The sequence below is a fragment of the Prionailurus bengalensis genome, chromosome D1, assembly GCF_016509475.1.
Source record: "Prionailurus bengalensis isolate Pbe53 chromosome D1, Fcat_Pben_1.1_paternal_pri, whole genome shotgun sequence".
In the NCBI taxonomy this organism is placed as follows: Eukaryota; Metazoa; Chordata; class Mammalia; order Carnivora; family Felidae; genus Prionailurus; species Prionailurus bengalensis.
Genome location: NC_057346.1, coordinates 86270411 through 86298404, shown reverse-complemented (window position 1 = coordinate 86298404; position 27994 = coordinate 86270411). Strand labels below are relative to the sequence as shown.

General features: G+C 34.3%; 1 protein-coding gene and 1 pseudogene across 6 annotated transcripts in view; one reads left to right on the top strand and one right to left on the bottom strand.

The window, feature by feature from the left end:
• Positions 1 to 27994, top strand: part of IMMP1L (inner mitochondrial membrane peptidase subunit 1) — an 81865-nt gene that overhangs the window by 4629 nt on the left and 49242 nt on the right. Inside the window, exons 2-3 of one of the 6 annotated variants that reach the window (XM_043580863.1) lie at positions 15656 to 15783; positions 26710 to 26969. The exons of 3 other annotated variants lie outside the window; for them this stretch is intronic. The gene's annotated coding sequence lies outside the window, so the exon portion shown is untranslated. The remainder of the gene's footprint in view (positions 1 to 15655; positions 15784 to 26709; positions 26970 to 27994) is intronic. 2 more of the 6 variants (XM_043580866.1, XM_043580864.1) reach the window with 2 other exon arrangements.
• On the bottom strand, positions 17188 to 26896 carry LOC122484304 (annotated as a pseudogene).

Below are 27994 nucleotides of genomic sequence, written 5' to 3'. Positions count from 1 at the left end.
TCATGACCTGAGCCGAAACCAGAGTCTGACGCTTAACTAACTGAGCCACCCAGATGCCCCACTCAGGTCCTCTTTCAAGCATCATTCTGCCATATCCATTACATTGCCAAGACCTATGGAGTTTACTTTTTCATAGCTTTCTTTTTTTTTTTTTAATTTTTTTTTTAACGTTTATTTATTTTTGAGACAGAGACAGAGCATGAACGGGGGAGGGGCAGAGAGAGAGGGAGACACAGAATCGGAAGCAGGCTCCAGGCTCCAAGCCATCAGCCCAGAGCCCGACGCGGGGCTCGAACTCACGGACTGTGAGATCGTGACTTGAGCTGAAGTCGGAGGCTTAACCGACTGAGCCACCCAGGTGCCCCATTTTCATAGCTTTCTAATCCATTCTGGGACATATAGCCCTCATCATGGTTCACCTGCAGTATATTCTTTATTCAAGAGCTATCCTAATCCTTTCTAAATAGAAATCTGATAATATAAAAACATACTAAGCACTTGCATGTAGTTCCCTTTACTTGCCTCTCTAGGCACATCATTCTGTAAATTTCCTTATTCTCTCGACTCTAGCATTTATTCATTCTCCTGTACTCCACAAGTTTTCTTCCTCCTAAAGGCCACTAGTTAATTTATACTTATCCTTCAAATCTCACTTCAACCTACACATTCTCATTAAAGCCATCTCTCCTTGCTGTCAAAATGAAATCAGCTCCTATATACCAACAATGAATGAGTGGAATTGGAAATTGAAAACACAATCTAATTTACATTAGTAGCCAAAAAAATTAAGTACTTAGGCATAAATCTGAAAAAGATATTTATAAGATCTATAAGAGGAAAACTACAAAACTTTGGTGAATAAAATTGAAGAAAAACCAAAAAAAAATAGATATTCCATGTTTATGGGTATGAAACTCAAGGTCAAGATGTTGGTTCTTCCCAAATTAATCTCTAGATTCAATGCAATCCAAATTAAAATCCCAGCAAATTACTTTATGAATATTTACAAACTGACTTTAAAGTTCTTATGAAGAGGCAAAAGACCAAAAATAGCAAACACAAATAGCAAAATTGGAGGACTGAAACCACATGACTTCAAGATTTACTACAAAGTCATGCTAATTAAGACAGTGTGGAATTGGCAAAAGAATAGACAGATCAGTGGAACAGAATAGAGTACCCAGAAATAAATTCACATAACTACAATCAACTGATCTTTGACAAATGAGTGAAGGTAATATAATGAAGCAAAGATAGCCTTTTCAACAGATGATGCTGGAAGAACATATAAATGGCAAAGAAAAATTAGAATCTAGGCACAGACCTTACATCCTTCACAAAAATTAACTCTACTGGATCACATATCTAAACATAAAATGCAAAACTATAGAACTCCTAGAAGATAACATAGGAGAAAACTAGACAATCTTGGATATATGATACTTTTTTAGATGTGAAACCAAAGATATCCATGAAAGAAGGAATTGATTACCTTGAGTTCATTAAAATTAAAAACTCTTGCTCTTTGAGAGACAATGTCAAGGGAATGAGAAGAAAAGCTACATACTCAAAATATTTGCAAATGATATACCTGATAAAATATTGTTATCCAGAATATATAAACTCTTTAAAAAAAACTCCATAGTAAACAACCAGATTTAAAAATTGGCCAAAAACCTTATGATACACTTGACTAAAGAAGACATACAGATGACAAAAAGCAAATGAAAGGATGCTTCACATCATATGTCATCAGAGAAATGGAAATTTAAGCAACATTGAGATATTAGTGCATACCTACTAAAGTGGCCAAAATCTGAAACACTGACAACACCAAGTGCTGATGAGAATGTGGAGCAACAGGAACTCTTATACATTGCTGATGGAAATCAAAATTGTACAGCCACTTTGGAAGATAATTTGGAGATTTCTTACAAAACTGAACATGCTCTTACCATATGCTCCAACAGTCATTCACCTAGGCATTTATCCAAAGGAGTTGAAAATATCTACATGCATACTTGCACATGGATGTTTGTTTATAGCAGCTTTATTCATAATTGCCAAAACTTAGAAGCAACCAAGATGTCCTTCATTAAGTGAATGGATGAATAAAATTCTGGACGATGGAATATTATTCAGTGGTAAAAACAAATGAGCTATCAAGCTATGAAAAGATATGGAGGAACCTTAAATGCAAATTACTAAGTGAAAGAAACCAATTTGAAAAAGCTACATACCTAGTCCAACTCTATGAAATTCTGGAAAAGCAAAACTGTAGAGACCATAAAAAGATCAGTGGTTGTCAGAAGTGTTTGGTGGGGAAAGATGAATAAACAAAGCATAGGGGATTTTTAGTGAAAATCGTCCATATAATTGTTGGATATGTCACTATACTTTTGTCCAAACCCATAGAAATGTACAGCACCAAACGTGAATCCTAAGATCAGCTGTGGACTTTGGGTGATTATAGTATCTCAATATAGGTTCATCCTTGGTAAAAAAAATGTGCTATTTTCTGGCGACTAATATTGATAATAGGGGAGGCAATACACGTGTGGAGTCAAGAGTATATGGAAAATTTCTGTACTTTTCTCTCAATTTTATTGTAACCCTAAAACTTCTTTAATATGAAATTAGCTGTATAAAATTTCAATCTGAGGTTTTGATAAGCAATGTCTATATCACTTTTGTTGCCACATAGTAGGACCATTTTCACAAGGGTTCCAACAAGTTGGTATTCTGAGAAGTCTTCGAGTGCAGTTCTAAAACTGTAGCAACCTATTTAAGGTATATCAGAAAACTTAATGGTCATGGTAAGCAACTAGCATCTTATGACTGAAAAGGATACCTCAGTGGCTTTTTGAGACTTAGTGTTCATATTACAACTGTGACTATGAAGGTAAACCATATTAATAGAGATCTTGTAGAGGCTTACTACAAGGTCTGATGGTGTTCTGGCAGCATGATTGAATGAATAAATGTCAAAATCATGTGTGCACAGGGTGAGTTCTTAACCCCATGTAATCTCTTTTTGCTTCCTTTTAGTACATTCACAAAGAGAAACCATGGTCCTGATTTGCTTTACCTGTTTTTGTACTTTATGTAAATAAAGCCATCACTATTTGATTTCTTTTGTTCAACACTGTATTTGTGAAATGATTGCTATTAATGTGTACAGATGTGGATTATTTATTGCTTTATAGTGATGTGTAGGGATGCCTGGATGGCTCAGCATCCAACTCTTGATATTCGGCTCAGGTCAGGATCTCACGGTTCATATAAATTCAATCCCTGAATTGGGCTCTGTGCTGTCAGTGCAGAGCCTGCTTGGGATTCTCTCTCTCTCTCTCTCTCTCTCTCTCTCTCTCTCTCTCTGCCCCTCCACCATGGTTGCTACTCTCAAATAAACTTAAAAAAAAAAAAATTGGGGCATCTGGGTGGCTCAGTTGGTTAAGTGTCCGACTTCGGCTCAGGTCACGATCTCACAGTATGTGAGTTTGAGCCCTGCATTAGGCTCTGTGCTAACAGCTCAGAGCCTGGAGCCTGCTTCGGATTCTGTGTCCCCCTGTCTCTTCTCTGCCCCTACCCTACCCCAGTTGCGCTCTGTCGCTCTATGTCTTTCAAAAATAAAATAAATGTTTAAAAAATTTTTTTAAATAAAAATTAAAAATTAAAAAAATTGTAGTATTGTGTAAATATATCACAATTCATTATTCATTCTACTGTTGAAAGGGATTTGGCTAGTTTGCTGTTTGGGGCCAAATATTTTTCTAACGTGGTTGTACCAATTTACACTCTTACCAGGAATGTTTGAGAATTTCAGTTGCCTGTCATCCTTACCAACACTTAATATTTTCTTTTCACTGTAGCCTTTCTGAAAGGGTTGTGGTATGACATTGTCATTTGGATTTTGACTGACCAAGTTGAGCACCTATTTGTATGTTTATTGGCCATTTAGATAAACTTCTTGTGTGAAGAGTCTGGTCATGTCTTTGCTATTTTTTTTTTTTTTTAAGTATTGTTGGATTGTCTAGATTTTTAGATTCTTTTTATGTTTTGGAAAGAAGTCCAGTTTGGAATAAATGTGTTACAAGTTTCCTGTCTTAGTCTGTGACTTCCCTTTTCATATTCTTTTTTTTTTTTTATGTTTATTTATTTTTGAGAGAGAGGGAGAGACCAAGCTGGAGTGGAGGAGGGGCACAGAGGAGACACAGAATCTGAAGCAGGCTCCAGGCTCTCAGCTGTCAGCACAGAGCCAGACATGGGGCTTGAACTCATGGACTGTGAGATCATGACCTGAGCCGAAGTCAGATGCTTAATCGACTGAGTCACCTAGGTGCCCCTCATATTTTTCTTTTTTTTTTTTAAGATTTTATTTTTTAAGTAATCTTTTCCTGTAACATGGGGCTTTTAACTCACAATGCTGAGATCAAGAGTAGCATGCTGCACAGACTGAGCCAGCCGAGTGCCCTACCTTTTCATATTTTTGTCTTTCATTTTTAGTCAGAATATATTCTGATGTATCAATTTTTTATTTTATGGCTGTTTGCCTACTCCAAGATTTCAAAGATGATCTCAATGTTTCTTCTAGATATTTCTTCTGTAATCTGCTGGAATTGATTTTATTTTTCCTTTGGTGTTAGGTAGGAGTAAAGGTGTATTTGTTTTTCCTATATAGATAGTTTATTGACCTACTACCATTTATTGAAAAGACAGTTCTTTCCCTGCTATATTGAATCATTACTTTTTCAATAAGTAAAATCACATTGATTAGGTAGATTTTTTTTTTCTGGCTTCCCCATTTCATTGGTTAGTTTGCGATACTTCAGGTTTTTCAGGATGACTTTTTTCCTTTTTTAACTACTTATACTGTATTGTGCTGAAACTAAATCTGTAAAAATAAGAAACCTTTGTGACAATCTTTTACAACTTTGACTCATCAGCAAAATCTTTTGGCTTCTATTTAGTCTGTAGAGCCTTCAGATAATTGTTTTTGTATTTGGTCTTGCTTTTATGGTTATCTATGGGAAGAGTTTGTTGTAAGTGTACTTCACCATACTAGAAGCAGTTCTTACTACATTTTTAATGACTATAATTGCTAATATTATTTGTGTTTCTTCCTTTTTTCATAGTTAGGATTACTAGAGATTTTTCATTTTTATTCTTTTCCCAAAAATCCAACTTTTGGGCTTAATTTTTTTCTGTTTTATGTTCACTTTTTACTATGTCAATTACTGCTTTATTTTTTTTATCTGTTTTCTACATTTATTGGTTTTGATTTGGTGAGATTTTGGTTTTCCCCTTGTGATAAAAGCTTAATTCATGGATTTTCTTCCTTTCTTCTTTTCTAATATACTGTTTATAGTTAGGAGTGTAATTTCTCTAAATACTGCTTTTGCTGCATCCTACAACTTTTAATATTTTATGTTTTCATAAGCATTTATTTCAAAATATTTTCAACTTTTTTGGTTTGATTTCCTCACTGACCCGTGAATTTTTTAGGAAATTTTAAGAATGCCAAAATAACACATTATACTGGATGCAAGGAAAGCAGGTATAATCTGGAAGTGTCCAGAGCACATGAGTACTTATGTTCATCCCGCTTTTAGTGGATATTTAAATATAAACAGAAAACTGGGGGAGTTTAAAATTAAAATTTAAAAATCCATTGTGTACTCCTATGTTGGAATATTCAGTGTAGTAGGGTAAATGTGTCAGAAGGTAAACATGTTTTAGTTCAAGGAAATTTGTCAAGTAAATGTATCTATAAAGGTAAACAAGACATTTTTAGTGGTAAACACTAGAACACTAACAATTTTCAGTGATAAAAGTAAAAGAAATTCTAGAGCAGGATAAACTGGGACTATTCTTCAAGAAAGCCCAAATAAGGAATTGAACAACTGGTGACTGGTGCCAGGTGCTCCTTTCGTGTGTTACCTTTGAGGAATCTCCTAGGCATAAAACTGTTGTGCTAATCTGAACCCATGTGTTGTTCTAATTGTCCTGGACATTTCTGATGACGTGTGATCAGTTCATCTTCACTACGAATAATTATGGAAACCCAGGGAAAGGCCACTTATTTAAAACCATTCTATTTGAAGCTTCTTACATCATATCTGATTTTGCATGGAGGGTCTCAAAGACTAGTAAAGCTCCCCTCTAAAGAAATATATAATTCTTGGCCCAATGAGTAGTGTTAACAGAGGGAAATATGTTATTTTGACTACTGTTTTCTAGTTTAAGAGTCTGGGTATGAAATATGTTTATACTTTACTGGATATGAAGTTTCTTGCAGTATAAGATGAAAATTAAAATCCATAGCAAACATTTTCCTTGTTAACTCAGAACTAAATTGGAGCCATCTATTATACAACTTTTTAAAACTTTTTATTCATGACTCGTTCCATATTTTACCTTTCTTTGAATTATATTATCTTAGGAAACACTTTTTTTTATTACTTTCAAGTTTGATAGCATTATTTGTATTCCCTACATTGAATTCTTTTATAATCCCTTCTATATCTGTGATGACATTTACTAACTTATTTGTAATGCTATATATTTGGATTTTCTTTTCTCTGAATAACTTTGGAGCATTATTTTAAAGAAAATTGTAATATTTATTCATTTTTGAGAGACAGAGAGAGACACAGAGCATGTATGGGGGAGGGGCAGAGAGAGATGGAGACACAGAATCCAAAGCAGGCTCCAGGCTCTGAGCTGTCAGCACAGAGCCTGACCTGGGACTTGAACTCACAGACTGTGAGATCATGACCTGAGCTGAAGTTGGATGCTTAACTGACTGAGCCACCCAGGTGCCCTGAAGCATTATTTAAAAAAAAAAAAAATATATATATATATTTTTTTTTAAAGGTATTTAAAATACCTTTATACATATACATATGTATTTTTTAAAGGTATTTTCATAGAATGACATCTTAGGTTTATGCATTAATGATTTCCATTTCTAACATTACTAATTTATCTTTTTCTGAATTTAATCTTTCTTCCTGCTTCTCTTACCTGTATGTTTATTTTTTCACTATAGTACTTTTTAAAGCAATAATTAAAATACAGTTCTAGTAATCTATTGTAGTAATTTCCAAATAAGCCATGTCCAGCAGAATTTCTTCTGTTGATGGAAATGTTCTATGCCTACAGTGTCCAGTACAATAACCATTAAATACATATGGCTATTGGGCACTTGCAGTGTGGTTGACATGACTGAGGAACTGAAGTTTTAATTTTATTATTTAAATTTAAACACTGCATTTGGCTAGTTGCTACTATATTGGACAGCATAGCTATAGATCAAGATTCGACAAATGTTTCTGTAAAAGACCAAATGGTAAATATTTTAGGCTTTGCACACCTTATGGTCCCTGTTGCAACTTAACTCTACTGTTGTAGTTAGTAGGAAAGCAGCCACAGAGAACATGTAAACATATAAGCATTCTGTATTACAGTAAAACCTTAATTGCTAAAGTGGTGCTGGCAGGATTTGGCTCATTGGCCCAAGTTTGACAACTTCTACTCTAGATCAAAGATGTACTTAGTAGTATATATATTTTTTTCTTCTGCTCTGTATTGTCTGGGTCCTTTCCATTATTTTTCCTCGTGTGTGTGTGTGTTGGAGAGGACAGAGGAGTCTCTTTTCCTGTACTATTTTGAAAGAGATTATCACCCACACTGGGTTATTACTCTGTATTTCTTCAACTTTTGTTCCAACTTTTCAAGTTTTTCTGTATGTTGCAGGGCGGGGGCGGGGGAGATGGTGGTGGATAGGCATTCTATTTTAAATTTCTTTAAACTATACTCTTTGTTCTTTTAATTCTACTCTTTCATACGCTTCTTGTTTTGTAGGTACAATATCTTATCCAGTTTTTCTGAAGATGTTAATTAGAATTCTTTTTCTTTCTTTTTCCCTCGAATTACCTGTTATCTCTAGAGTTGTTTGTTCTTTTTTTCATCATGGGCCTTTTTCATTCTTGTGGTTTCCTTAAATGTTGGTGATCCTTGGATGTCCATCATGTTAATAAATGACCAGTTGAATAATATAGATTATTGGAATAGGTTTTTTTCTTGATTCCATAGCAAATCTTTACTCTAAATGGAAAGAATATTTATGGGGAGTTTTTTGGTAGGTAGGTAGGATTTACTTATTAGTGTGCTTTGCTCAGAATAAATAAGCAGACAGGCCAGGCGCTTCTCTAATAACCAGATAAGGAGGATTCTTCCCTAGGTTTCCAGGCACCATATCAGGCAGTTTTTACCTTTTTTAAGTATGCTAATCTCCATAACTGTTGATTCAGCCCACAACCCCTTTGGAATCACAAGAAAAAAAGTCCTATCTTCCCTGAAACATTCTTTGTGTGTGCTTGGCCAGGGGTCAGCGTACTTTTTATGTTTTGTAGGCCTTACCACCTCTTTCAGAACTACTCCACTCTGTCATTTCTACCCTAACCTACCTATCACTGTGATTTCATACATTATATCTTATAGAAATTCTTCAAAATCTCTAGTATGTTGATGCTTTTCACCCCCTTTTACTGGCCTGAGGGTCAGCCTATTATTCTATTCAGGCCTTCAACGGATTGGTTGAGGCATACTCATGTTAGCGACGGCAATCTGCTTTACTCAGTCTGATAATCTAAATGTTAATCTATTCCAGAAGCACCCTCACAGGAACACCCAGAATATTGTTTGACTAGATATTTTGGTACCCCATAGCCCAGTCAAGTTGACACACAAAATTAGTCATCATAGTCCTGTAACTACTAAGTGGTAGAACTAGGATTCACAACAGAGCTGTCTGATGACAAAAATCCATGCTCTCATTTAGTAGTTGCACTTGTATCCAAACTCAGTGTCCCCCATAAAGGTAGCTCTTTATTTAGCCAATTTATGAAGATTAGCACTAGAAATGAGGCATATTTCCCTTGCTAAAATGGGTTATATATCCATAGTGACTAGGATGGTGAGAAAATGTGATATGAAACAACTGAGACAGTAAGTGCAATATATTTAACCCAGAGATGAATAATTTTGAGTTTTCTAAGGCCTGTGTTAATCCGGTGAAAGGGAAATAAGACCCTTTGTTTCTCCAGAGCATAGAAATTTTAATTTCAACTCAGATTAAAGAACTTTTTTATCAGGATTGTCCAGCAGTGAAACAAGATCTTTAATAATTTAATGAAAGATTTGCTTTTAAAAATCTTTAGAATTTGATTGAATTTGGCTTCCCAGTGATGGCCCACCCTAAGCCCTGGAACATGTGAACGTTCTTAGATGTCACTTCCCTAATTATGTTTTCACATGGCACAGTTGACCTAAAGATGGGGAAACTGACCATGTTGAGCCTGATCTAATCATGAGACTTTCAGGGGAAAAAAAGAATATTCTCCACCTGGTAACAGAAGAGGAAGTTGTAACATGCTGGGTCTGAAGATGAAGACAGCGTGGGAAAAGGAATATAGGAAACCTTAAGGAGATGAGAGGTGCCCTCAGCTGGTAACAAGCAAAAAGAGGGAACCTTAGACTATATCTCAGTTGCAAGAAACAGGGTTCTGCCAGCAACCTAGAAGTGGTTGGTGGTGGATTGCTCCTCAGTGACTCCAGAGAAGAGCTCAGTCTGAAATCCTGATATTTGGCCTTGTGATACCCTGAGCAAAGAACCCAATCAAGACTGTCTATATTGGTAACCTGCAGAACTGTAGGGTAATGGATGTTGATTAAAATTTTAAAAAATCTTTAGAATTTTAATGTCATGTCTTACTTTTTATATTTTTCATTCCCCAAATGGAAAGTTAAAAACAAAGTTAAAGGCCATTTTGTATTGTAGGCATCCCTTGGTTTATTTCACTTTATTGTGCTTCACAGATAATGCATTTGTTACAAATTGGAGACTTGTGGCAACCCTGCAATGAGAAAGTCTACTGGCACCATTTTTCCAACAGCATTTGCTCATTTTGTGTCTCTGTTTCACATTTTGGTAGTTCTCACAATATTTCAGCCTTTTTCATTATTATTTGTTATGGTGATCTGTGATCAGTGACCTTTGATGGTACTATTATAATTGTTTGGGACGTCACACATTGTGCCCATATAAGACAGTGAATTTAACCAATTAATCTTACATGTGTTCTGCCTAGTCCCAGCCATTTTCCATCTCTCAATCTCCTTGAGCCACCCTATTCTCTGAGACATAACAATATGAAATGAGGCCAGTTAATAGCCCTACAGTGGCCTCTAAGTACTCTGGTGAAAGGGAAATCCCACATCTCTCACTTTACTTATTTTTTTTAAAGATTTTATTTTACTTTTGAGAGAGAGCGCGCGCGCGAGCGTGAGCAAGCGCGGGAGGGGCTGAGGGGAGGAGAGAGAGAATCTTAAGCAGGCTCCACACCTGGCACAGAGCCCGAGCGGGCTTGATCTCAGGACCGTGAGATTACGACCTGAGCTGACACTTAACTGACTGAGCAACCAGGCACCCCTACATCTCTTACTTTAAATCAAAAGCCAGATATGGAGCTTAGTGAGGAAGGCATGTTGAAAGCCAAGATATGCTGAAAGCCTAATCCAGGTCAAGGCTCCAACTCTCTTCAATTCTGTGAAGGCTGAGAGAGATGAGGAACCTTCAGAAGAAGCTTGAAGCTAGCAGAGGTTGGTTTGTGAGGTTTGAAGAAAGAAGCTGTCTTTATAACAAAGAAGTATGTAGTGAAGCAGCAAGAGCTCATGTAGAAGCTGCAACACTATTGAGAAGATCTAGCTAAGATCATTAACAAAGGTGGTCACACTAAACTAGATTTTCAATATAGACATAGACAAAATAGCCTTCTATTGAAAGAAGATGCCATCTGGGACTTTCATAGGTAGAGAGGAGAAGTCAGTGCCTGGCTTCAAAGCTTCTAAAGACAGGCTGATTCTCTTGTTAGGGGCTAATGCAACTGATGACTTGAAGTTGAAGCCAATGCTTATTTATCATTCTGAAAATCTAGGGCCCTTAAGAATTATGCTAAATCTATTCAGTCTGTGCTCTATAAAGGGAACACCAAACCCTGGATGACAGCACATTTATTTACAACATAGTTTACTGAATATTTTAAGTTTAAGGTTTTCTCACAAAAAAAGATTCCTTCAAAGTGTTACTGCTCATTGACAATGTATCTGGTCACCCCAGAGCTCTGATGAAGACGTACAATGAGATGAATGTTTTCATGCCTGCTAACACAGCATCCATTCTTCACCCCATGGATCAAGGAGTAATTTCAACTTTCAAGCCTTATTATTTAAGAAATATATTTCATAGGGCTGTAACTGCAATAGATAGTGATTCCTCTGATGGATCTGGGCAAAGTAAACTGAAAGCCTTCTGGAAAGGATTTGCCATTCTAGATGACATTAACAACATTAATGATTCATGGGAAGAGGTCAAAATGTCAACATTAACAAGAGTTTGGAAGAAGTTAATTCCAGCCTTCATGGTTGACTTTGAGGGTTTCAAACCTTCAGAAAGTGACTATGGATGTGGAAAAAATAGCAAGAAAACTAGAATTAGAAGTGGAGCCTGAAGATGCAACTGAATTGCTGCAATCTCATGATAAAACTTGAATGGATGAGGAGTTGCTTCTCTGTCTCTCTCTCTGCCCCTCGCTCTCTCTCAAAAATAAATAAATATTGCTAAAAATCCTTTTTGTGATAAAATTCACTATTTTATTTTTTTCTAAGGGTACTATTCAGTGCCACTAAGTATATTTACAGTGTTGTATAAACATTGTCACTATTTTTGAAACTTTGTCATCATCTCAAACAGACTCTTTCCCCATTGAGCAATAACTCCCCATTCCTCCATTGCCCAGCCTCTGGTAACTTTTATTCTACTTCCTGTCTCTATGAGTTTGCATATCTAGGTACCTTATATAAGTGGAATCATATATTATTCTTTATTAGCATTTGCATAATGTTTTTCACTTAGCATAGTGTTTTTCAAAGTTCATTCATCTTGTATCATGCATCAGAACTTCATTTCTTTTTATGGTTGAATAGTATTTCATTGTATGTGTATAGCACATTTTGTTTATCCATGCATTTTTTTTGATAGACACTTGGGTTGTTTCCTTTTGCCTATCATGAGTAATACTGAAAAGAACATTGGTGTATAAATATCTGCTAGAGTCCCTGCTATCAGTTTCTTCAGGTGTATCCCTAGGAGTGGAATTTGCTGGATCATATGGTAAGTCTAACTTTGTGAGGAACTGCCACAGTGTTTTCCAGAGTGGCTGACCATTTTGTGTTCAGTAATAGTACGTAGGGGTTCCAGTTTCTCTCTGTGCTTAGCAACTTGTGTTGGTTTTTGTTTTTTGGATAATAGCCATCCTAGTGAGTTTGCAGTGGTATCTGATTGTGGTTTTGATTTGCATTTTCCTAATGATTTGTGATGTTAGCATCTTATGTAATCTAGATAGCCTCAGAATTGCCCAAGTCATTTGGTACTGATTTCTTTTTTGCTTAACAGTTCCTTCTCTCTTTCTCTCACATTTTACTATAATGCACCTTTAATACTTTGGAAGTCTCCTCAGCCAAATATACAATTCATTCTTAAACATTCTGCTTTTCACTCAATAGAGCACATTTCAGCCAAATTTTCTGCTAATTTATAATGGGGATTGCCTTCCCACCAGTGTCAAATAACATATCCCTCATTTCCTTCTTGAGACTTTACCAGGAGTCCTTTTAATGTTCATATTTCTTTAACATTCTGTTCTTGCCAGTATATGTATTCTCTAAGATGATAGTTTTCTCTGCCATTCTGTCTACTACCTTCTGAACCTTTACCAGAATCTCCTTAACATGTCTATTTCTATGGCAGTCTCATCAAGGCAATCTACCAATGCTCTCTTCAAACTTTTTTAATATTTACGTGTCTGTTAGAGCAACACTCCACTTCTAAATACCAAAATATGTATTAATTTCCTAGGATTTCCATAACAAATTAGCACAAACTTGGAGGCTTATAACAACAGAAATTTACTTGGAAACCAAAAGTTCAAAATCAAGGTGTCAGCAGAGCCATGTTTGTCCCAAAGGCACTAGGGGAGAATCTGTCCTTGCTTCTTCTAGTTTATTATGGCTCCTGTTGCTCCTTGTCTTGTGGCAGCATAACTCCAATCTTTGCCTCCATTTTCACATTGTCTTTTCTCCATGTTTCTCTGTGTCCTTTTCTGTCTTGTATGAGAACATTCACATTGGAGTTAGGGCCTACCCTAATCTAGAATGACCTCATATTGATCCTTACCTTAGTTACATCCACAGAGACCCTACATCCCAGTAAGGTCACATTCTAAGATTATTGGTAGACGTGAATTTAGGGCGGAGGGAGGAACACTATTCGACACACTGCAGTCTCATTTTAGGTAATTATATTATAAATGTGTTATATAATCGAATTATAATTTTAAAAACCAACATTTATGATATTATGAAATTATTTTTTAATGTACTAATACCATTAATGTTAATACTCGTATTAGTGCTGAATAGGGAAATCATTCTTTTCAGACTTGACGATATATATTAGAAGTAAGGGTTTATTTCATGTATCTTTGCTTTTTAATGAGGATATTATGCACATGTGCATGCACACACATGAATAAAAAGCACTAAAATTCTGTTGACTTACAAAAGTTTATTACTCAGTATCTGTTCATACTAATGTAGTAACATCCTAAATACCCTCTTTATTAGAATAGTGGAGGTCTCATTGATTGGAATGAGTGTGTGAGATTAAATGTCCTTGACATTTTTCACAGTTTCGAGATTGACTCCAAAATGTTTAGTGAATTCTTCAAATATTTAAATAAATCAGAGGAAAATATTTCTATAAGTAGCAACAGTATAATTTTATGGAGTTTCCAATCAGGTTATATTGTTAAGATCAAGGGCAGTGCCTATAAAAGGGTGAAAGGGTATAATTTAAGCAGACTGTTGCAGAAAAAACTCACTTTTAAGTGTCCTAACATAAAAGGGAAAAAGTTGGTAGGGTCATAAAGAGAGGAGTTTGACAAAACAATAATTGAGATTGAAACAGAAATGTATTAGAAAAGAGAGAGAAGATGGACTGGTAGGAATAAGGAAATATCACAAAAAATGAATAAATTTTTTTTTTAATGTTTATATTTATTTTTGAGACATAGAGCATGAGTGGTGGAGGGGCAGAGAGAGAGGGAGACACAGAATCCGAAGCAGGCTCCAGGCTCTGAGCTGTCAGACCAGAGCCCGACGTGGGGCTCAAACTCGTCAACTGCGAGATCATGACCTGAGCTGAAGTCGGACGCTTAACCGACTGAGCCACCCAGGTGCCCCCAAAATGAAATGTATGAAAGCAAAGGCAAGATATAGGATAAGAGAAAGACTGTAAGGAGGGCAAAATATAAGAAATAATGCCATGAATAGCTTAATAGTAAAGTGTAGAAGATTAATAAAAATATATCAGTTTCTTTTGGCTTCATTAAAATAATAATTATTAGAGAGTCACTGTAGTCTTAATATCATATACTTAAGGTTTTCATGTTATTTTGCCAGAAGAAAATAGTAGAAACCATTTTATATATTACTTGCTAAATTTTGAATACATGTTATTTATTAGTATTACATTGATATGTGATAGTGTGTATTACATAAATTATATAAAATTACATATATTCCAAGATGAATATTCATGTTATCTTCTTTCAATGGGAAAAATTTGTATTTCAGCATAGACACTGAATTGTTGCATGTGAACACATATGAAGCAAACTTTAACATCTCAAATAAAAATGGAGTTAAAACTTCATTTTGAAGTATGATTGACATACAGTTTCAGGTGTATATCATACCTATTTGATATTCTTATGTACTGTGAAATGATAAATGTAGTTATTATCTGTCACCAAAGTTATTACGATATTATTGACCACACTCTATATTATATCCCCATGACTTATTTATTTTATAACTGAAAGTTCATTTTATAATGGGAAAATCCCTTTTTTTTTTTTTTCCAGTCATAAGAACTGACATGGAACTATTTTAGTTGGCTGTTAGGCAGATTTGGCATCCAAGACAGTATCAAACATAGTATGTTTTTCATTTGTCACTAAATTTTTAACTGGTCACGGAGTTTTTCTGCAATTATCAAGTGCATTGCTTGTGTTCAGTAAATATTTGAGTAATCAGTTTTAACATATCCACATTATACACTACTTCTCTGCTGCCTTTTCATTGGTAAAATTAACCTCAGATATTCATGCTGGCATGTAGAAATGAATCTTATATCCTGTTACTTGCCAATTCTTTAGAGTTTGATATATTAGAATTGTATATCAACTGTTGTCAACCCTTTTAAGTCCTTGACCACTGTTTTCTCTGGTTTAATATATCGTGTCATCCACTTTCTTCTGCTTAAATTTTCTAGTGGATAAAGGACTTCAATATTCTGGGTCTTTTTTAATCATTTTATCCAAAGTATATCATATATTTGAATTCAGAATCCCATTGAACCACTAAGAGGAATATGTACCTTAAAAACGAGAGACATTTAGTCATATACTAATTTTACATAACGTGGCTGGGGGAATCCTTTACCTAATATAATTTTTATTTCCTGCTTTAGGAATTCTGAAATCGTGGATCACCCATATATACTTTGAGAACATGCTTTAAGTGTTTTTTTTGTTTTTTTTTTTTCTGGAAGCCTTACACCTGCCCTAAAAATTGAATGTATTGTAGAACAGACCTATGGTAAGTGGTTCTTTTTTCCCCTTTTTCTTCTGTCCGGTTCATGTTCAAGTTAAGTCTTATGAATGTTGTAATGCTGCTCCCTGCTGGACACTGTAATTTTTTAAAGTTGGCACTTAATAGATGGGCAAATAACTGGTTAGCTGGACCCACTGAAGAAGGAACTCCTTGGCTGCATTCATAGAAAAACAACAATATGCAACAAAAGCAACTGTATTAAAATGGGTGATACCATCGTGATTGTGTTGATATCTGGAGTATGATGAAGGGGCTGGTAGTCTTGTTTCTAAATTTCATTGTCCACTTGTTGAGTGGCATCTAAAAGTTATAACAAACATACATCGAAAGATGCTTGTAGATGATGGACCTTTTAGGATTTCCTAAATTGTGTGTATATAATGTTTATAAATGAAGTCAGCTTATTTTTATTCTTTTCATTATTATCTTTTTTGTAATAATTTTAATTCCCTGTATTTTTTGTTTTTCCAAAGGAAATATTTAAAATCGCTCCAGTATAATTTAAATTAGGCATTATTGGATCTATTTTTGAATGAGTCTTCCTATGTTACACTTTGTACAGTAGACTTTAAGTGTAACTTGCTTTGTATATCCATCCTGTAATCCAGCTACCATGTTTTCTAGTACACACAGGGAACCATACTTGCCTTACACAGAGTGACATTGGGTTGGACCTCAAGTATCATGTCTATGTCCTTCCTATCATAAATCCTCACACTGTATGCATACACAGACTCCATATAAAATGTGTGACAGTTAAGAGTGTTTTTCTTCCTACCCATGAGCTAAATAAAATATGATGTTTTTTGGAGTGCAGCCTGTATAAAATTATTACTTGGATGTAATGTATATGTTTTTAAAAATTTTTTTTTTTCAACGTTTATTTATTTTTGGGACAGAGAGAGACAGAGCATGAACGGGGGAGGGGCAGAGAGAGAGGGAGACACAGAATCGGAAACAGGCTCCAGGCTCTGAGCCATCAGCCCAGAGCCCGACGCGGGGCTCGAACTCACGGACCGCGAGATCGTGACCTGGCTGAAGTCGGACGCTTAACCGACTGCGCCACCCAGGTGCCCCTAATGTATATGTTTTTTAAAGTAAGCATACATTTCATTGAAAAGAAGTAACAAACAACATTGAGCTAAGCAAAGATTTAATAGGATAACTAATGCTCTTTAAGGGGCTGGGACTTTTTTTGTAGCCATTGGGAAAGCCTATGAAATCTATTCTTAATTATTGTTGTGGAGAATTAGGCATAGTAACTTATTTGTTTATTATGAAAATATTGCAATAAAAATTAGAAATGTAGACCAAGAAAATAAAATTGTTAGCAAAAAACGTGAACACTCTTTTCCTTCTCCATAAGAATATATTATTTCAGAAAATATACCATTTTAAACCTTTTATTATAAAACATACCATCATATAGAAACATAAATGTATAGTAAAAAGAATAAATATAAAGCAGGCAACCATGTAATTGTAGATCATTCCTGGCAGGCCAGAAACTCTTAATGTAATCTTCCTTTTCTTTAGAGGTAACCGATGTCCTGATTTTCATGGTAATTATTTATATATTCTCTCTATAATTTTTGTCATTTCTATCTGTATTTCTCAGCAGTATGTTTACTTTTTGTCTCTTTTTAATCATTATGGAATCACATTTTTTGTAACCAATTTAATATTTTTATTGGAAATGTTTTTGTTATTTAGGAGGAGAAGGGTATAAAGAATTAGAGATCTCAATGTAAAGTCAAAGAGGACTTACTCTAGTGTACTGGGGAGCTGAAGGACAGGAGGGGTTCTAAGAAATTTAGATGTAGCAGCAATTAGAGTGGGACCAGGATGCCTGGGGACAGGCTTTGGCCTTTCATGGTAAGTGAGAGGCTGGAAAGATGGCTAGGAAGGGGCAGCATTCTTCAGGGAAGGGTATAGGCTAGGGGTGGAAGGTATTAACGCTGATGGGTCCTATCACAATATGGTCAGAGACTTTGAGGGAAAACAGGTGAGTTATCTAGTGTGCACTGTTTGTAGGACCCCAAACCTGATACTGTCACAGTGCACACGTTGTGTTTCTTGGGACAAGTTTAGGAGCAGAAGCTCAGAGCTCCTTCTCAGCAGCGATGGAGGCCACCCTGTTGCTGCTGCTGCCACTGCTTAGCCTTCTCTACTGAATGGTGAATGATGGAGGAAATTCCCAGCAACATGTGGCCCAGGCCTTGTGACAACATGGAGGTCCAACTGAAGGAGCTCCCTGAGTACTTTCTTTGGGCCAAGTCCTTTAGAGTCAGCTTGTGGAGTAGAGCCTGTAGAATGTGGCTTTGATGTCAGGCTGCCAAAGAAGTCCCAAGGGTTTTGCTTGTATACACGGAAAGTGATGAGGGTGATGTCCTTTCTGTGCTTGGGGTTCTTCTGGCCCAGCCCATATGACAGTACCCATTTCTGCTGGGGTCCAGCTTTCCCCAAACTCCAGCACCATCAGGCCTGTGTCTTCTTCCAGCAGCTGGAAGAAGTCCTTGCTCTCCATGGAGGTCCCATCCTCCTCTAGCACCTGTGTTAGCATTCCTGTCAGCTGTAGGGTCTCCATCACCTTGTCTAGCAGTTCTTGGCAGCTGGCATCTTTGATCACAGAGAAAGAAAGGTGGCTGGGGGTAGTGGAGCTGAGATCCGGACCCTATGACCAAACTCACAGCTCATATTAGATACTTACCTAAGAGTGGTGACTATGACTGCCTTCGTGCTTTCTTTCAGGTTGGTGCTTACCTGCTACCATATGATGCTGGAATGGCTGTGGGGTGTTCAGTGGGGTCCCAGGCAGCATGGGATATGGGTGGGTCAGTTGGTAAGCACCATTGTCTGAAATCATATGCATTTTTTTTCCTTTACTTAGCATTACAATTTGGAGATCATCTATATAGTTGCATGTAATATTCATTCCTTTTCATTATTATATATTATTCCTTTGGAATGACTATGACAGGATTCATTCATGCTGTTGTTGGTGGATAGTGTTTGGCTATTATAAATGACATTGCCACGAGCGTTCTTTTACATATATGTTGTTTTTTTATCGGTGTGAAGTGGAAAAGTCATATATTTTCAGGTTAAAGATAATTGATTATATGGCATTTTAAATTAATTTAAATGATTACGTGAGAAATTTATTTTATTCTGAGAGTAACCCATAATAAACATTGGAAAAGATTCTGAAATGAATATAATTTCTTTTACTCTAGGCCTTAGATGTACTGTGAAGTGGCATATAGTTTGTGATGGTATCAAAATAGTATACATACAGATGTTTAGACATAGTAAAGAAATAGATTTAAGACTTCAGGTTTACTCTTTGGTTTACTGAAGAAGAAACTAAGGAAGGCTAGAGAGATTGAGTCACATGGACAAGGTCATGTAGCAAGTTGGAGCTAGAAACCAGATCAACCTGTCTACTTGGCAGTCACAACTTAAAACAAACTAAAAAGTGAAATCAGGATATCTTCTTGAGTGTGTACAGCCATTTAAGTGGAAAATTTGCCTGACTAGCTTTCAGAAATCATCAGATGTTCTTTTGACTATTCACCAAGAATTGGCTTAGCCTAGAGAGTTCCATGTTTGAAGCCCCCAAAATGTTACCACACTTTATCATAGATCATTTTCTAAAAGACAGCTATAGTATATCCTAATTTTGAGAATTTTATTTTGAGCAATCCCTCATTCCTTAGGCTATTATTAACAAATAGTATATTTCTCATCTGTTTGTTTTGTAGATAAATGAATCTTATCCTTTTATGTGCCAAAACTTTTTTTGTATGAACATTTTTACATAATGTTTCTGAAATTTAAAGTTTACCCATCTGTTTTCTTAAACAGTACAAATGGAGTATAATTTAAGGGTTTGTTTGTTTGTTTTTATGGCTCAGAATTGTCATTGTAAACATCAGTCACTTCACAGAATTTATGTGATTTCCCTAGAGACTTTTGCTGCATAGGACTGTTCTCCTAAATTGTCCTAGACTGATAGGCTTTTATGTCCCATGTGCTACTTGTGATGTGTGATGTTTTGTTTTACCTTTATTAGGTAATTCTTGTTTCTTGGCTTTCTGTTCATTATATTGACTCTAATGTTAAAATCAACATTGTTTGGGTAAGAGCTTAAGTATGGTTCTGCCATCTACTGACTAAGGGCACAGAAGGTGTGGCAGCTTTTTAAAATTTATTTTGGGTTCATCAACTAGATTCGCCACTTTGTTTCGGAGTTCTGAGATAACCTGATGACTGATTTCTGAACAATTGAAATGCAACACAGATTACAAATACCGGTGCGTCCTTATTTGGGGGATTAAAATTATCGTGTACACATTTTCTTATAAAACAGTAATATTGAAACAATTTGCTTAAGGACTCCTTCAAATGGGAAGTCCAATGGGCCTAAGTGGGCATTTTCTAATTATAAAATATTTGATAGGATGGACATTGAAATAAAAACAGTGTATTAGTTGACACTGCCATTTGAAAATGGCAGTCATAAAAATTAAACCACCTTTGAAATTATAGCTTTTTAAAGGACAATATAGAAGTCACATGGATTTGGTTTCATGAAAACTTAAATGCCTCAGGAAAACATTCATTTCAAAGTGAAATGCATTTGACTGCTTACCCAATTATAAACCACTAAATGTTAATTTAAAAAAAAAACCTGGAATGGGAGAGTATATTTGTTTTTAGATGACAGGAGATAATTGGGAAGAAAGATAGATAGTTTCTATCCCAGTACATTAGGCATCAATATGATGATTTCTTATGTCAGTGAGGTGTTGTTTTTTTTTTTTAATTTGAAAATTCCTTTGTTTTAATTTATGTGAACGGATTTTAATTCTGCATTAGGGCTAAAACAAACAAAGAGCTTTCTGTAGTTTTTTGCAATTAGAACATCGTTGGCAATTGCCTTATGAACAAATTATCTTAGAGGCCAAACGAGAGGATTAGGTTTTCCTAGGATACATCTGAGATGCATCTGTGGTGGAAGTGCAAAATGACACAACCCTCGTATTGGCAATTTCTAGGAAAAGACCAATGCATTTAAACTTCTCTGTATACTAGTTCCAGAAATTTATTACAGATGTACTTGTGTACTCATGTAATACTATATGTACAGGAGTTTTCACTGTAGCATTTTTGTGGTAGCAAAAGATTGGAAACACCCCTACTGTCTATCAGTAGGGTACTGGTTAATGTGAACTGTGGCATATCTATACAATGTAAAACTCTACAGCCGTGAAAAAAAAGAAAGGATATTTTCTATATGCAGATTTAGAACATTTTGAAACATACGTTGTTGTTTTAAAAGAGCAAAGTTCAAACAGTGTATGGTAAATTACTTTTTGCATAAAGGGGGAAGGAAAAAAATACATATTCCTATTTGCTTATATTTGCAAAAAGAAAATCTGGGAGGTTATGCAAAATCTAAATCCTATGTGTGGATGGGTGAGGAAAATGGAGTAGATGGAACTTTAACTGTGTATCGTCTAGATTGTTCTTAATATTTAAATAATGTGTTACTCATTAAAAATAGTTTTGTTTCATTTATAAATCATATGAGTGGGAAAGAAAGGGGTAAGTCTGCTACATTTACCACAGAAATTAGCCAATTTTACTCCTTTATCTCCAGATCCTGGTAAGCACTGAATAAGTATTTGTTACACAAATGAAAATTGAACTCTGTAATCTTTAGATGGTCTCTTTTAGCTTATTTCTTACTTATTTACTTATGAATTTATTCTTTTAGCTTATATCTTAAAGTATCTTTTTAATATGAGAAAAACAGTAATGTAATCATGTGTTGATTCCAGTATAGAAATAAAGGAAAATATTTAAGTGGGAGGTAATGAGATACATTGTTTAGTTTATTATCGTATTATCAGGAAGTTTTATTTGTATGATAGTGATATTAAGGAATTAATTATATTTTCTTTTAACTTCATTGAGAAGTAAAATAGTTCTTTATTAAATTAGGTAATAAGCTTTCATAATTAGCAAATAAAAGTTTATGAAATTTGAAGGCAAACGGGGAGATGGCAGACATATTTGTTAAGCTGCCTTATCTTCTGTCTTACTTTATTTTCTAACATATGGGCAAATGTTCCATCCTGAGATTATTTTAGGTCTATTATACAGCAGCAGCAGCAATTCCTGACAGAAAGACCAGATACCTCTGAGTCTGGTATTAGAGTTTGGGGATGGGGGAGGAGAATAGGGTCGAGTGGCTTTTGCTCTTCTGTTTCAAAGAATCCAGGAATTTGTTTCGGCTGTTGAGTTGAAAATTTGAGTATTCAAATAAGTAGTATAAGAATGCTTAGTTTTCACTTTTAGATTTTATATATGTCACCTGTTTCTAAATTTCTTATGACAAGGATTTTGACTGCCTTTGTATACTATTTTTGTGTAAAACTGCCTTTTTAAAGAAAATTATATATACAGAGAAGTGCACATATTAAAAGTAGATGGCTCAATGAATTTTTCAGAAGCCAAATACACCCATGTAACCAGCACCCAGATAAAGAAAAGAAACATTATGTATGTATTTTATACATACAATTACACAGTATAATTTTTTTGTGTCTAGTTTCCTTTGCTCAACATTATGTCTTGCTATTCATCTACATTGCATGAAGTTGTGGTTGGTTCATTTTCATAGCTCCATTCCATTATATGACTATATCACAATATTTTTAATCCATTCTTTTAATGGACATTTGGGTGGTTTTCCATATAATGCTATTATAAACATTCTAATACATATTTCTTGATTAATATATTTGCATATTTCTTTTGAGGATGTCTATCAGAGTACTGATTAAATGAACTGTGGCATATCTATACAATGAAATACTCTACAGCTATAAAAAAAGAAATGATGTTCTCTATGTTATATTTGAAAACTATTTTTAGAAGCTTCTTTTTAATTATTTTTATTTTAAGTAGGATTTTTTGTGAGCATTCATTTGTGCCCAAGTTATGAACATTCTTAAGGCCTTCTGTGATACTTTTTATTATTCAGAAATATTTTAGATACATGTTCTGATTATGTACCATTAGTATATTGCAGAAAAGTGTTTTATATGTTTTAGTTTGTATCTTAATAATGTATATCATAAACTTCATGATTATTGTATTATTTAATTTTGCATTTATATTTCATAATGAGAGTAATTACCTATTTAAAAATGCATTTTGTCTCTGATCGCAGTGCTGAGATTAAAGAAAGGCAGTTGTACTGGACTCTTCACTAAGTACTTAGATATTTTTCACTTGTCATTACATTTTTTAGTTTAAAGCATCAAATTAAATATTATTTTATCCTGGCTTTTATTTTAATTCATGCATTTAAAAACTGAAATTTAGATAAAAGATAGTTTCAAAATAAATTCAGTATATTATTTATGAGTGGAGCAACACATTAGCATTGGGTTCACAATAGATCATATCGCTTTTATTCCATCTTACAAGCTTAGCAGCACAAACAGAATAATCAACATATTATTTGGCTGTCATCTGCTGAACAGAAACCAGAGATCACAAGGAGGTTTTCCCTAGCTGTGGTGATGGCCTTTTTGTTCCAAGCCCCCATCTGGGAGGGCCATGGTGTGTTATCATATGGAACGCGGGGTTTTCTGTAATCTGCTTAGCTGCACTGCAGTTTGAATCTTCATTCCATGTTTGTGTAATTTATAATTTTAATGAGACCATGGCTCTTCTGGGCTTTGAAATATATTAAAAGCTCTTTTGTGCATATGCTTTTGTTCTTGCTTAATAGGCTCAGTGTATTTAAAACTGATGAATTTTTATTCATGAATTTGGATGTCTGGGGATTAACTTAGACTGAATATCATTACACTCATATATTGATGGTTAGAAAGTTTTTTTATTGTTATTATTTTGTTTTTGTGTGTGTCTCTGTGTCTGTGTGTGTCTGTGTGATACTTGTTACCAGAAAAGGAAAGAACTTATATAATTTTGAAAGACTAGGAAAAAGTGACATGGCTGGATCGTAAAGAATTAATTTAGATTTTATCCATGTTATTTATTCATACTCATATTTCATGATTAGTCTTAGTATTTTAGATAAATGTTATAAAGAAATAATTATGAAAAAGCAACTTTTAAATGAGTTAATACTTTATGTACTATTGTTTATATTGGAATAATATTCCAGTGTGTGACAAAGACAGGCTTTGTATTTTAATTGTATGACATCAATTGTCTGGCCATACTAAATCTGCCATTAACTTTCTTGAATTAAATTAGGTATATATTTTATATTTTAACTATTTGTAGTCTTTCTTATTTCTGTAAAACCTTAATTAATGGAGTTTTTAACCTACATTGGTGTATATAATGAAAAGACTAATGGAAAAGCATTACATGCTTTTTATTACATGCTTCAAATCTCTGTAGTTATTACTTATAATGTATTTTTAAAAATGGAATATAAACAATTGTATAGTCCTTTAGAAGAAAACCATGACCCTTTTTAGATCCAGACATGTTTTTTTGAAGTTGCTATCTATTGGATTCAATTAGGGGTAACATATAGACTTACTAGTCTTTTATGAAGTTGCCCAAGGTATATATATTTTTTTTTGTAAAAACCTGTGTTTAATACACTAAAGCATTTTGTAACTATAAAATATCGTTCTTTTTTGGTACATGGTGGTCAGCAGTCTCGTTGGTCTCTTCTTCTCCCCCACTACCCTTAACCTAGAAACGTGAAATAGAGGCAGAAATGACAGCATTTTGTTCTTTTCTAAGCTAATCTATCAGATTTGACACTGAAATGTTTGTTCTTCTAGAATAACTCTCTGCTTTAGTATTTATTAGTTGTGCAATTTCAGTTAGTTTAGGAATTTACTGTTAAAAATGTATGATCTAAAGCAGTGCTGTCCAGTACAAATATAGTGCAAGTCACTTAAGTATTTTATTTAATTCATTATATCCAAAATACTATTTTCAATAATATGAATTATTTTGTTTTTTTTTGTACTATGTCTTCAAAGTCCAAGTGTGTATTTTATACTCACAATACATCACAATTTGGACTAGTCACATTTCAAGTTCTCAGTAGCCATATATAGCTACTGACTACCTTATTGAACAGTGTAGCTCTAAAGTTCTACAGAAATGTGTATTTTTTACATTCCTCATTAATTTTCTAGCTATATCCTATTCAAGACGACCAAAGAATGTTCATGGACTATCTAAATGAAATTACATACGGTGTTTTTTATAGCTCTACCACTGATACTATTGGTATATATCTGCCTGATTAATACACAAAATCATAATTATGTTACCTGATTCCTGTCTACTTATCAGATATTGTATAGATATGCTTAAATATATTGTGATAATAAGGAAATAAGGGCTAATGTAATGGATGTAGTATGTTCCTTAGCAATTGTGGGCAAATCAAACTTGTCAGACGTGTTTTAAGTATACCAAGGAGCTTAGTTTTATAAGAATCTCATGGCAAATCTTAGTATTTTTTTTTTTTTAAGTAGAGAACTCCTCTTCACATTCTTAGAATTTTTCTGCATAGTTATTTGTGGGAACGTATATGTCTCTTTTCACATAAGTTTGCTTAGAGCTCATACTGCTTTAAACTTCGTAGAAAAAAAACAAAATAAAGTTCTCTAGGATTCTATACATTTTAAATGCTCTGTATATATTCAAATAGGAGAGGGAATGTCTTTAAGTACTTTAGAAGCACATAGTTAAGAACTATAAAACATTGAATGATGATTTGAATTGATTCAAATATTTTAAAGTGTAAAATGATCAAGGTGATGTGTATAAAATACTGTCACTACACGTACTTTATAAAAAGTAGAGACTTTTTGTGTAACTGGTTCTTGCTCAAGTATGGTTTTGAGAGAAAATCTCAAAAGGAGATCTCTCTGAACTTTCACGTTTGAAAATTTTAACACTTTAAAATTTTGAGGGAAATGGGCTAATTTTTATGTAATCTAACTTTTATGTAGATATTACCTGATGCCTGTTGTATCCTTTTACTCACTTAAATTTTTATTGACTTCTCTGTGACTTCTGCATTTAAAGTGTCGACACAAAACGTTAAACTATTCTTTAAACAATACCTCTAGTTTCTTGGAGATGATAAATCCATCCATTGATTTCCTAATTTTATTATGTACACAGTCAATTGTAATCCAAGATTACAGCAAACAAGATGTTAATTTCGAGCCATAATCTATGTACATTTCAATTACAGAGCATGATTGTTATAGAAGCACAGAATAAAAAGGAATAACATTTGTGCTATCCTCACAGGAGCTGTCAATAAAAGATGTAATAGGGGATTTAGGAATCTGGAAATGGCCAACTAATTTATGTGAATCTATTTTATTTCAGCTAGAAAGACCAAGCTCTTTTTCGTCTGCACTGCATATTGCAGAGCACAGGCTGTCTATAGAAAACCAGGCGGCTGCATATGGATAGTCCCTTGATATCATTCACTTGCTGTGTAATCTTATTATGCAAAGTTCTAATCTTCACCTAGAATGAATGCCTCTGGGTCAGAATATAGTCATATCAGGGTTTTTGAGGTCATGTTTTGTGATCCTTAGCTTATTCTTCTAAGTAGAGCTGGGATTTAAAGGGTATTCCCCAGACGCTAGCAGAGATAGACAGCAGAACCTGCTGCCTTTTTGGAAGACAAGACCAACATGAGGTCCCTGGTACGATTAAACTTGATTTGTAGCTGTAGGATTTTTTAACAGATGTATTATTGGACAGGGAATAGGGGGCCACCAGCACAGCAAAATTGAATCACGACTGGCATTCTCAGGGAGTTTGCTGCCTGCTAAAACAGCAGCTGCATGTGGATTTGACTTCTTTCAGGTGAAGCGACTTCCAGTCATTTGGAAAGGATGGGATGAAAAGGAACCTTGGTGATAATTTTGATGTCTGCAAGATTTAGTACCAGTGTAATGGGATTATCGGTAACACCTTCACTGCAGAAAAAGCCACCTGGCGCTATAACTGGCAGCAACTGAGAACTAATCCTTTCCCATCTCTTGGATGTCATTCACGAAGCTCAAAGCGATTTCTACCCTGCTAACTGTGATTAATTTTATAAACAACAACAACAAAAAAATCAGGTGATCAAGGCAAAGAATGTGCTTTTTATTAATTATTTTTAATGTTTAGCCTTATTATAAGCTATACGACTTATAGATTATATAAGGGGTGCATAAACTATATGTATGACTTAAAAAATGTATTAAAATGTTCAAATAAAGAAGTTGATTAATAATATCTTTTATACTTTTTCCAGTTGATTGACAGTGTATTTGCTATTGGTAAAGATTTATATTTGAGATTAAATATTAACTTAAATACTTTAGTGTTCTTTTGGATATAAGGTCATTATCACTAAATTAATCAAAATATCTATAGGTGTAAGGAATTCATCATACGTTTTACCTGTTTATTAAAGACTGCTTTGATTCCTGCTGATTAAATGTTTTTAGCGAGGTAAACATTTTTAATGGTATAAAAATAGACATTTATATTTTTGATGATTAAGGTAATGCTATCTCAAACCAATGAAAAGAGCTTTCTGTGAAAATATATGATTTTAATATATAAAAATCCTAAAATGGCTAATATTAATACTGAGTGACATTTTTTAAAATCAGAAATTCTTAGTGAAAGTTTTCCTTTAGCAGGTAGAGGTTTAGTTATTTGCTCTAGAATCATGTATTAGTTAATTGAGGTTTTTGTTTTTTAAGCATTTTATGTCAACTAAAAACTTTATCAAGTACTTTGTTTAGAGGTGTTAATTATTTTAATATTCTTCTCCTACATGGTCCAGAATAAACTGAAAGAAAATGAAGTGAAATTATCCCATCAGTCACCCAAACAGTATGCAACATAACTGCCAAGACTAGAAAAGATAATTAGTGTTGTCAGTGTTATGATCCTAGAGTACTTACTTTTAAAATATTTATTCATAGAACTTGATTTTTATCTTATTGTTTTTGATTTAGTAGCTTTTTATTAAAAAATTATAAAACCTTAATCTTAATATAAAAATTTAACTATGTATAGGTGAATTATTTTTACAACTATAAGAATTATTAAAATCTAATCATTATGCACAATGCATTGATTTGCTTGTAGC